This window comes from Penaeus monodon, chromosome 42 (genome assembly GCF_015228065.2).
Source record: "Penaeus monodon isolate SGIC_2016 chromosome 42, NSTDA_Pmon_1, whole genome shotgun sequence".
NCBI classification, from domain to species: Eukaryota; Metazoa; Arthropoda; class Malacostraca; order Decapoda; family Penaeidae; genus Penaeus; species Penaeus monodon.
In genome coordinates this window covers 15939470-15951969 of record NC_051427.1, presented here as the reverse complement: position 1 = coordinate 15951969, position 12500 = coordinate 15939470, and the positions used below count along the sequence as shown (strand labels likewise).

General features: G+C 40.9%; 1 pseudogene across 1 annotated transcript in view; it reads right to left on the bottom strand.

The window, feature by feature from the left end:
- The window catches only part of LOC119599040, a 25108-nt pseudogene extending 13884 nt beyond the window's left edge, over nt 1-11224 (bottom strand). The window contains exons 1-12 of the transcript XR_005231052.1: nt 11140-11224; nt 9334-9586; nt 9038-9228; nt 7789-8882; nt 7508-7655; nt 5455-7210; nt 5043-5333; nt 4788-4951; nt 4055-4662; nt 3431-3830; nt 2617-3310; nt 2299-2470 (exon numbers count right to left, since the gene is read on the bottom strand). The product of XR_005231052.1 is annotated as a vitellogenin-like (transcript). The remainder of the gene's footprint in view (nt 1-2298; nt 2471-2616; nt 3311-3430; nt 3831-4054; nt 4663-4787; nt 4952-5042; nt 5334-5454; nt 7211-7507; nt 7656-7788; nt 8883-9037; nt 9229-9333; nt 9587-11139) is intronic.
- Nucleotides 11225-12500: the final 1276 nt, after the last annotated feature.

The window sequence follows — 12500 nt, the reverse complement described above, 5'->3', positions numbered from 1 at the left end:
CCTCAATGTACTTGGCTGTGTTCACAATCCTGACGGTTTCCGATAGTTGCCGCTGGGATCCCGCGAGGGGTTTTCGGCCATTAACCACGACTCAAAGGTCAGGCTCTTGATCATGGACGGGGAGTGTGGTAGTCTTCAGTTCAAGCTGTGCCCGGGGCTGAGGCTATCTGTGGGTGTGGGGACATCATGATGCGGTGGGAGCCCTGTGAGCAGCCAGAACAACCTTGGCACGGCGAGCGAGGTGCTCGCACCACTATGGCTCGCTGTAAGGTAGGATCCGTGTGCCCGCCAACCACAGTGGCTGTTCGTGGATAGCGGCGGTGGCAGCACGTCCCTTATGTAGCGTGCGGTACGAAGTTTGTGGTAAGTAGGCCCAGATTGCGGTCGCTGACCGGGAATGGCTGGATGTTATTATCAACGTATGCAAATATCAGGTTCTCAAGCATTGTGGATAGGTGGCGGCACCTGTTCTTGGGCCACTTGACGTTTTAGAGAATACAAGGGTCGGCTGGAGGGGGAACTTGGACTGCCAATACCGTTGCCTTCTTCTTTCATGAGACGAAAGAGTTCGTAAGCATCAGGGCTGACGATTCTTTCTGCTTCTGCAGGCAAAGGGCACGTTCCTGTGGCAAAAGAAAGTTAATAACAACAGTAAATTTCTACTGTAGAAAATGATAAACCATGAGGTCATATCACTCCTAAAACAGTACTATATGAAAAACCACCTTAAGATTGTTGTTGATTTGTTGGTCCTATTCCATAATTTATCAACGAAACAAGTTCTTATTAAATGCAAATTTACTTTTTTTTGATATGACATTTCTACACAAACATACCGAATGAAAAGTGATAAAATAGTGTAGTCGATGATCTTGAACAACAGGATGAATTCTCCATGAGCCTCTCACGAACAATGCCACATCTCGCTTGAGCATTGCCACCATCATTATTCAACAAATGTGTTAACAGCTTCATACTCCTTCCGGATATTCTCTAAAACTGCGTACACTTCCCTATTCACAACCGGAAAACTTTGTGCCCTTGATTTCTTCAAGCGCATCAAACACTACTTCGGGTGCGGTACTTTCTCCAGCTTCTCGCCATTCGTGACTGCTGTCATCACAACTGAGAAAAAAATGTGTCCAAATCCAACTAATGATGACCGTCTGTAAAAACTTTAACCTTTTTTACTATTATGATATATCTAGATGCAACAGCAAATGTTTTCTGGTAAACTTATATATTAAAATAAAGAATAATTTTCTTTAACCCTGGTAATTGTGACAGGGGACCACTCAATTAAACGCAAAGAGTGGCATTTTCAACGTACCTTCCATTACGATTCAGGAAATGCTGATAATTATCTCGCTGGTAAATTCTATCTATCGTCTGGATGATGTTTGGTTTTAAGAAGAAAGATGGTGTTGAAGATGAAATCATCTCGACCACACACCGAAGTCAGTCCCGTGAAGAAGGACACCACAGGGACTTTCCAGCAATATCAACAAGGATGATTTCGGTTATCAAAAAATTCTTGCTCAGATGACAATATCTCGATAGATTTCCTCAATTCCCTCCTTAGCAGCCCCAGTCCCAGCTAGGTGAATAACTGAGATGAAGGGAAATGAATAAACCATTTGCAGCAAGCTCTTACCTTGAGGAACTGGAAAAACTCCACTTATACAACAGACGTGAATGATGCGGCAATCTTCTCATATCTTCGGTTCATTTCGTTCTGTAGATACAAAAAAACATTTTTACTCCAAATCCTAGAGCTCTAAGTTAACATTTGAGATACAAATTATGCAGGCAGCTCCATTGTGTAATTAACACGTTTTAACACAAATTATTAAGCTTTTATAAGCAAACATTTTGTATGCACAAAAAAACTAGTAATACCAAATTAGATTATTGCTTCTGCCTTCTTTTGTGGTTCATAAGCCATCTCGACTTAAGGCATTGTCGGGTGAAGCCAACTTCAAAGCAGCACTCAGAAACAGCAACACCGCGAAATCCTCCAGCTCTGCCGCTCGCCAAATTTATTAACCCTGCTTCAGCAGGTACAGGGATATCGTGAGGCCAAGCTTGGCCAATGTATCTCCTTGCTGCACCAGGTCGCATTGCGGTCACCTCACAATGAAGGCAGGTTGCACATTTGGAGAAAATGTTTGTACTTGTCCAAAAGTACCTTGCTGCATATGCACAACAGCTTCATTCTGATGCCATTGGCAGGTGGCTGCTTCCTCAGGTTCTGTCACTGCAGTGATTCAAAGGGACAGGTCGCTCTTCCATCTTTACTGTGAATGTAGGAAGCTGCATTGTGAGCTGCAGTCTTGTCATACTTGGCAGGCAATGCGAAGATTGGTGACTGGCAGATGGACAGGGTCTTGGGCAACATACATCCACAAAGCAAAACTGTCTCTGGTCCATAAGCAGCAGTGATAATTGCCTTAGGGGTCACTTTCAACATCTGGAAATCAAAAGACACTAGATGAACATATTCTTATAGTTATTATTTAACATTCTAGACCATGCATATACCAATATTTAAGATCGTAACTCATATATAAAAGGACCCTCAAAAATTGTCAATCTCAAATGGGTTATTACACTTACCCTTCCAGTCAAGAAGGCTTTCTGCTCTGATAGCATTTTCAGATATTCTATGAGTTTCCAATGTACCAGTAATTTTATCCGCTTCTTCTGGGAAAATGTCCAATTCAATTGTTCCCTTCGTTGTTTCTTCGGCTACTGTGTACTGAACAGCGGCCATGATGGGCTTAGGAAGCACTGGATGGTTATTTGAATTCAGCTTGGGACGCATGTCGTCCCCACCTTCCCTCGTGGTTGGCCCTTTGTATCAATTCGTAGTGATTCAGTTTTGCCATTATTGGGGTTAGAACTTGATTCAGATTCCCTTCGGTGATAGTTTAGCTCTTCCTTCCATGGTGCGGGTTGGAGTGCTCATCCTGCATGGTGTACGAGGTGGGTGGATGGCATTGTGAAACGGTTACACTGGTATTGGGATGTCTGTGGACATTAAGGTTGCAAACTTTCTCCTCGAGAATAGCAACGGCAAATGAACACTTCTTCAAAACTTCAATGATGGCTTTCATATCCAAAACCAAGCTTCAACAGTTTCAATTCCTCCTCGCAGGACGTAACCTGCACCATTCCATTCAAAACCCAGTGAGAAAGGAGAGCAGCATTTCTTTCGATTCTTGCAGAATCAACAAAGCATTTGGTTGTATTGTGCAACGTAATGGGAATGCAATCGTGGCAGGTGTCTTCAGTACTGGAGCATCAGCCTCTACTGTAAATGGATATATTCGGAATATGATAAAAAAAAAACTGGATCTTTATTGTACATAAATTTCGATATCCAAGGTCTGTGTACCATTATCAAGCTTAGTTCCCAATAAACTACAACCTACCATGAATGCCACAACATGTTTCTTCTGGTCGTCAGTGATGTTTGCTTTGTGCTGTTCTAGCTTTATTTTGCTTGTTCCAGCGTTGTTTGGAAGTTAGTACTTGGCTTCTACGGCTATAATTATGTGGGCCACCAAGCTCTCCAAGGCAATCACCCTTGCATATTTGTTTCCTATCTTCATGTTCTTGTATTCGACCAGTTGGAAATGACTTTAGTCGTAGGTCCTGCAGTGACATCACAGGAGGCTCCCAAGTACAATCGTTCCTTTCTGGGCAGGAGTTGTCAGGATCAACTGAACCATTGTTCCCCTTCCATAGCTCTACCAGAATTTGCGGCAGTCAGAGAACAGTTTGGGTGGTTCCGTGGTTAAGGCTCTCCAGCAATGACAATATTCCCGCTGTGAAAGAACAGTGTGATCAGAAAAAGAAAACCTCAGAAATGTTCACGTCTTTCACTCATTTGTTAAGTATGTGTGTCTTTGAGTGTAATTTTGCTTCATGTGTGCACATATTACTTAAATAAATAGTCAATATAAATCCCATAACCCCTAAGAAGTCAAGACCCAAAGATAAGGATGATGATCTATACAAAAAAGGCAAATAAAATCATATGGAAACTTACTGGATCTCAGCATTGTCCCAGGCATGGCAGGACGCTGATAAGGCTTGGCATCAAAACACCAAGAATTATTTTCAGGAGCATTATCGGCGGTCCCAAGAAAATTCTACATTTGCCTTTTTCTCTGCAATACTAACATCAGCGAATCCTTTAACCCGACGGCGGGATGAGGTCTTGGGTAGAACCAAGTTGTTGAAACTAACATGGATAAGTCCGTCAGTAATTTCAGCGTCGATCTTGTTCTCGATAAGGGCAGGGAGCACAAACACTATGCCAACAGTGGTTTTCTCGGAACTTTCTCGGACCATTTTCCATTCAAGACCAATGAGAGGTTCTGATCGCTCTTTGATTTCCATGGCTATCATTTGCTTCTTGTTGCCAAATGCAAAATTGGCACCAATGATGTAGGGTTCACTTGCCATTGCCCTGAGCTTGATATTGGCTTGCAGCTTGGCAATCTTGGAGCTGAAACGAGCCATAATCGGCCCACTAACTTCAAGTACTGTACGTTGTCCATATGTGATGGCGGATTTCAGTGTATAGCGACCTTCTGCTTCTTGTTCAATATCGGCATCAACTTTAACTGGCTGAATGTAGCCAGGAATCTCCGCCTAAAACAAAAATGATCATTTAACTTCAAATTATTCTTTTTTTTCCAAGATTATTTGTTTTCAAAAATTCGGAACGGTTACATTATCGCACAATAAAATGAACTCTTAAACACACGACCTCTTACCAAGAATTTAGTGCAGGACTTTTCTCCCGAAAGTTCGTAAATTGCTTCCAAATGGGCAACCTCCTCATTACCAGCTGCATGCAAAACCTTAACAAAAGCACCCATTTTTTCAGAGTGATAGAAGACATCATATATTGCTCTGTATGATGATCTGCCAACTTCGGCTGTGGAAGGAATAAAGGTGAAATGAATATCAAATATAGGTGTACTTCTGTTCATTGGCAGAGATATGAGAGAATTCGACTGGCAATTTACCTGTTGCTACATTTTTGATGATGATGTTTTGTGGGAATCTTCCTTCTATAGTATGAGTAGCCTGTACAGAGATGATAGCCTTCCTTCCTTTGGCAAGCTTGAGAGCAGAAATGAACTCATGGCTTTCGCCAGATTGACTTCCTGCACGAATGTACGATGTCAGTCTCCAGGCTGCAGTGGCAGCATTGATTTCCATCTTTCGCAGGTTTATGGGTAGGATAATTCGGGTCTTGGGGATATATCTTGTAGGATACAGATCCCTAGGAGAAAATTTCATGAAATCGGCTCCAACTGCAAAAGAAGAAAAGTATATCAGTATATAACCAACAGAGATATGCCTACAGCAATGAAATATATGCAGAAATAAACTGTCATCAAAAATGAACATGTACTTTCATCAGTGCATACATACCTTCAATATCTAAGTCGAAAACTCTGGTAGGAGCATTTTTTGGTCTGCCAATACATCCCACATTGTGAATTCAGGTAACCACTAGTTTCTTGATGAATTAAACCTCCACAATGTGTGATTCAGAGGGGAAACTCCTGGTGCCACTGCTGAACGCATTAACTTGGAACTCTTCTCCCACACTTCCTTCCCTTGCAATCACATCCAGCTTAATGCCACGAGAAATAGCAATCTGACCATAATTGAAGTTGACATAAGTCTCTACTGCCTTGTGTCCTTGCTCGTTGGTAAGAGTGGTCCACACTCCTGCAGCAATGCTGGAGGAATCAAGTTTGGCAGAAACAATGTGGTTTCCTTCTTCCTTGGTGTACGAAAGGGTCATTTCTGCTCTTCTTGGTGTTGAGGCACCAGCTGCTTCTACATTCATCTTAATGACCTTGTTACCTCTCTTGTTCTTGATGGCAGCGGTCACTAAGTAACCTCTCATGGAAGGATCTGCCTTCTCAACATACAGCTTGGCGATGGCTGGTTCACCAAGTGGCAGGGCATTAGCACGGAAGACATCAGGAATGTTCATGTCATAGCACACCTTGAGGCCAAATACTGGTTCCAAAGCACCAATGCAGGAGTTGTGCTGAATCCTGACATCTCTCATGGAGGAAGGAGAAATCTTAGTTATCTTCTCTCCCACAGCTTTGACAAGGTAAGTCTCGGCCTTGATGTTGAGTAGCTCCATCCTCTCAGGGATCTCCAGTTCCATCTCGATCTTCTTGTTTTCAGTTGTTCTGATTTTGATGGCAGCTCCAGTGGCACTAGAGAGATGGTTGTTTCTGCTCTCCGATCCCACCCTGGTAAAGCCGCACGCATTGCAAAGCCAACCAAACCAGTGGCTTTACAGAAAGGCTGCGGAGAATTTAAATGACTGGTCTGGGCAATGCCCCGAGGTGTCGGAGAGGATTGGCCATGTTGATCGTTGCCTTCCATCTTCACGCCAGCAACAGCAGTTCCAGCTAATTTCAGTCTGAGTGGTGTGCCCTGAATGGTCGGCAGTGAATAATCCATGGAAAGCTGAGCAGTTCTTGCTGTGTTCAGGTTTAGATCCTTCATATGCTCCAAAGAATTCTCAAAGAGAGAGAAGAAGGTCTCAATGAGTGTGTCAGCTGTGACACCTTTGAGGCTTTCGGCAACATCTGCGTAAGTAATCTCGTGTCCCATGAATCGGGCGAATAGATCGGCGTGGACATGTGATCTTGCCCTCACAACAGTTTCCAAGAAGTCCGAATGACTGATAGAATCGTGAAAGCCAACCTGTTCCTAAGAGTGTGCTTGATGTGCTCCATGACCTTGAGGCCTTTCTCTCCTGCAAAACCTGTAATGTCCTCCATAATCTTGCCAAATGTTGCTCTGCGTAGGTATCCCTGTGGGCCCAGGAGTTCTTCAATGATGGAATCAATTCCTTCAAAGCGCGCACCAATCTCTGCTATGTCCATGTGCATCTCATCCATATCTGCTTTCATTTTCAGGTTAACAGCACGAGGAATGAAAGATCCAGGAGCATAGATGATGTTCGATTCGAGGCCGGCACCCATGCCAAAGGCAGGGGCATGGTAAGCCACATCTATATTTCGAGAGAATTTCCTGAAGTCCCTCTCGAAGTCGGTAGGGATGACGACGTTGGCAAGGAGGTACCTGAGATTTTCTTTGGCAGGGCAGGTAGACTCTTGGATGTTGATCAGGTGACCCAAAACAAATCCGCGCACTGAAATAAAGCAGTTATCATATGATCATTCACCATCATTTTGAGATGGGTAATATTAATATGCTATCATTATAATAATGATGTAATAGTTACGGTTATTAGCAACATCTTTATTGTCTTTAATAATGACTATGGTTGGTCAAATAATAACAAGGAAAAATAATTTGTAAAATACTATATAGATAAAAAAAAAAAGTGCTATAGTGTTATGGCTCAAACAAAGTGTTTTGTGGTGTTATTGATATTAGTTTTTGTGGCTGATTTATAAGAGTAGTTAAGGTTTGAAAATGTGCATACCTTGGGTATTCTCTTCCTTTGAAATTTTTTCAATAATTGTTTCCAGGTGTTCCTGTTCAGCACATCGAATAGCAGCCAGATAGGAAGTGATGCGAACTTCGGTCTCAAAGGCTGGTCGGACGGCAATGTCAACTAGCTTCTCAACTGCCTGTAATGATTGAATTATACTATACTCACACATACAAAGTAATTATGTTATTCGATCACCATATGATATTAAATCAAAGTATGATATTAAATCAAAATTAATCTCATGCTGTGTTCTCTTATAAACTACTTACTGGACGGAAGCAGTTGGCTTGTCTGAAGGCTTGTGCTGCAGCTACCCGAACGCCGATTTCCAGTCCTTCTTCCTCAATGCACTGAACGGCTGCCCTGGTTGAAGTCAGTGCTAGATACACCCTATCCCTATTTGCCTTGAAATTGCAAGGCTATTCCTGTCCTCAGCACCAGCAGAAGGAGAAACAGTGGAATTTGGGATCTAGTGGCAGAATCTCGGCAATTCTTGATGCAATCTGAGCTTTTCATAAACAGCTGGAGTATGGCGGAGAGTTGTTTCCATGGGAAGCAGCCTGCCAGCAGCAATGGGGCATTGGTGGAGGGCTTTCAAACAGTGGGCGGGAGGGCCTTGACGATCAATGTTGGGCGTGGAGGTGAGGTAGAGCTCTGCCGTGTACAGAGCGAGCCGTCCCCCTGTTGCTCGTCAACATTCTCCGATGTCCGGTGGACCATGACCTTACCTGCACAAGACTCGTGGGAGGAAAGAAACTGCGTCCAAGAAGATGATCTCCAGCCTGGCAGAGGTAAATGCAGTAATGTCCTGTCTCACTGTCGGGCAGTCTCCACAAACTGTCTCAGGGAACGCGAACGTAAAAACAGGAGAGCCTTAGCAACCAATGCAGCAGCTTCAGGCCCAACTGTTGTCCTGGTCTTGGCACAGATTCCCTTCATGAGCTCATCCAGCTCGGGTGCTAGCTGTGGGTCCTCATGTTTCAATGGTTGTTACAACAGCTTTCAATTGTGCACTCCCGGAATGGATGCCACTGATTGGCTGAAGTGTCGGAGGACTCGGAGATGAAGCGAAGTGTTGAATCCTGACTGGCCTCCACGTACTTGTAGATTCCAATGGCAGGTCGAACGATGTTCTTGTCCTGACACGTAATGGCGGTGTAAATGCCATTGGCGATTTCCTGCCTGCACTGCGACTTGGATTCCTCGATTGGCAGGGGAGCCTTCAGCCATGGTGCAGGTGTTTCAGCAGGTGTTGGCGTCAAAGTCTTTGACAGTGGCGGTGGTTCTTCTCCTTGACCACAATGACTTTCTCTCCTTCGGTCTCAATTTCATACTTTGTCGGGCACTTTCCGACAACATCGGTCTGAAAGATCAAACATTATTGATATCATTATCTCTTGTTTTGAACTTATGATATAGTACTGAATCTAATACTACTGCTTTAAAGAAAGATGCATTGTCACTGCCTTTAGATTACACACTAGACTTTAGTATTCCTAAATGGCGAAATAAACTGACCTCAGTTACTGTGATGCCTGAGCTGACAGCAGACAGAGAAGGGATGGAGTTCTGGAAAGCTGAAGCAACGCCCTTTTTCAGGTTGATGGCCCATGGTTCGTCCTCTGGGTGAGCGCACACGTGCTGCACCCTCCCGTCGACAACGGCCACCACCAGTGGATGTCTCTCCAGTGTACTGGCAGCGATGGGACCTGCAGGAGACGGGACCAGTTGTGTTACCAAAGATTTTGGAAGGCATGGTGAGGCTTCAATGAAGATATTTGCGGATAGACTTAGCGGTGTTGACATGCACTTACCTCGGGCGCCATCCATCTTGGTGTTCCTGAAGGAGATGGCCATGTCGCAAGGGCTGATCCAGGTGAGATCAACTCCTGCAGTTCCACTCGATCTCAGCAGGCGCCGTTTGTCCACGCCCTTAAGTTGATGGACACTGGACTTGCCGGAGTGAGTAGGCGTAGGCGTAGGTCTTGTCGGGTTGGTAGGCCAGTTTGGGGGATCCGGTGATGGGGCATTCGGTGGAGCATCTTGGCAAGTCCGCTCCCCAGGGGGCTGGGAACACAAGATTCTATAAGATTTGTTGTACAGAAATAAAGGTGATGTGTACATATATTCAGGAAAAATACTTATATTTACTGATGCACCTAATTCTCACTCCCTCTTTATCTAATGACACACAAAACACACACACTCACGCATAAATATATATATACATATATATATATATATATATACTATATATATAGCTATATATATGTATGTTATACAGGTGTGTGTTGTGGGTGAGGGGGGGGGGGGGGGGGTAAGGTTGTTGTGGCTAAAAAAAATAACCAATGTAATGTTATATATGTGCGCCCAAATGTGGCTGCAGTGTGCATTTAAGTGAAAATTTCGATGTTTAAATTGGAGATGAAAGCTTAAAATTACAAAACATTTAATAAACGCAATTAGACTGAGAACACCTTTGAACGCGCACACCCTCAGGAGAAACGCAAGACTAAGTCATAAAAGATATGGATAAGAATGAATATCTTCACAATACTATAAATACATATGTATTTCTGACGAAGATATAATCGAAACCGGTCAAATACACTTCTTGTATTGTGAAGATATTCATTCTCATTCATACCTTTTGTACGTTTGTCAACATGAACACGGTTCACACTAACTAATAAGTTGAACCTTCAGCTCAAGGCATATGTATGGTTAATTTTTGGATAGAGTTGTATATTTCTTTGGTGTTGAACAAACTGTGCATGCAGTTGTAGAACTACTTATTATTGTTCATGTTAGGAGCTAACACAAGGTATGTGTATAAGTAGATACATACATACATACATACATATATACATACATACATATACATATACATACACACACACACACACACACATATATATATATATATATATATATATATATATATATATATATATATATATATATCTACTATATATATATTTATATATATAATATATAAAACTTCCAGTGTACTTTCTGTTGATGTGTACAACCAAATTTACAGGGGAAGGAAATATTGGTTAGCATACTGCAGAGTGAAATTTCTTGTAATCTTGTAATCACCAATTATTTTTACCAACTGCTAGCACAAGGATTATACACACACACACACAAAACCACACACACACACACACCCACACACCATATATATATATATATATTATATATATATTTATTTAATAAATATATCTAGTATATATATATATATATATATGTGTGTGTGTGGTGTGTCCTGCTGTGTGTGTGGCGTATATGTACATTATACTATATATATACTATATAATATATATATATATATTATATATATATATATATATATATATATATATATATATATATATATTAGTTAATATCGAAAATTTTACTCTGTAGTATACTAACAGTATTTCCTTGTTTACTAGCTGCACACTAAAGTAATCTTAATTAATCTAGTTATAGGTGGCAGCTTCTGTTTGTGCAAGTGATCAAAGTATAAGAAATACATGGAAACTAATGAAACTTAAACAATAATCGCATTTTAGGTGAAATCTCAAGACAGTCAACATGAACTATATTAATATTACGAGTTCAGTAGCACATACCTGCCAGACCACCTGTCACGAAGGCGAGAATGAAGAGGAGGTTTGAGGTCGTCATGGTGGTTGGACGCGCTCACCACGACTACTGCCCGACCCTCTTCGTCTCGGCCTTTTATACGCGTCGCCCTCTCCAGCTGATCGGCGTCGCAGACGGCGTCGCTGCCGAGGTCGCAGCGTCAGCGAACCTCCCCGAGAGTTTTCAGAGGTCTGCATGTCGTCATGAAGGCTCTGAAGTGTTTTCCCATAAATCACTGATAAAATTTTCATTAAAATGTTACAAATATATGTTGTGCGTTTACAAAATTATTGTTTAATAAAACAAATATATAAATAAAAATAAAAACGTGTAGACATGAATAACAAACATTTCGGAAAACAAAATTTTTGTGCATACATAATTATGTACTTATGCACACACTATGTGTGTGCAAACTTACATTCTTCTGTATGCAAATATCTAACTAACGAGATATATGTGTGCGGATATATATATTATAGCCTAGAAAGTATATATATAGATATATATATATTATAATTTAAATCTATAATATTCTATTATATATTATATATATATATATATATATATAATATAAATATCTATATTTACATATATATATATATATATAATATATCTAAGATATATATATATATTTATATATATATATATATATATACATGTGTGTGTGTGCTGGTGTGTGTGTGTGTGAGTGTGTGTGTATATATATATATCTATATATATCTATATATAGAGATATAATCTTAGATATAATAGATATATATATATATAGATATTATATACATTAAATATAGACATTCTTAAGATATATATTAGACATATATATAGATATAGATATATATATATATATGATATATATATATTATATATGTGTGTGTGTGTGTGTGTGTGTGAGTGTGTGTGTGTGTGTGTGTGTGTGTGTAGTGTGTATTGATATATATAACACATTCCCTGTCCTTACACCCCCAACACCACACACACCACCACACATACACACACACACCCACACACACACACACACACACAAACCACACACACCACTCACAACACAACACACCCACACACACACACACAAACAACACACACACACACACACACACACGCACACGCACACGCTGGGCACACACACACACAGACACACACAGACACACACACACACACACACACACATATACACATATAGATATATACACACACATACACATATAAACAATTATATATACACAATATATACGTATATATATGTATATATGTATATATATGTATATATATAGACATAAGTATCTGTATATATATATTTATATATACATATATATATTATATTATTATATATAAATATATATATAAT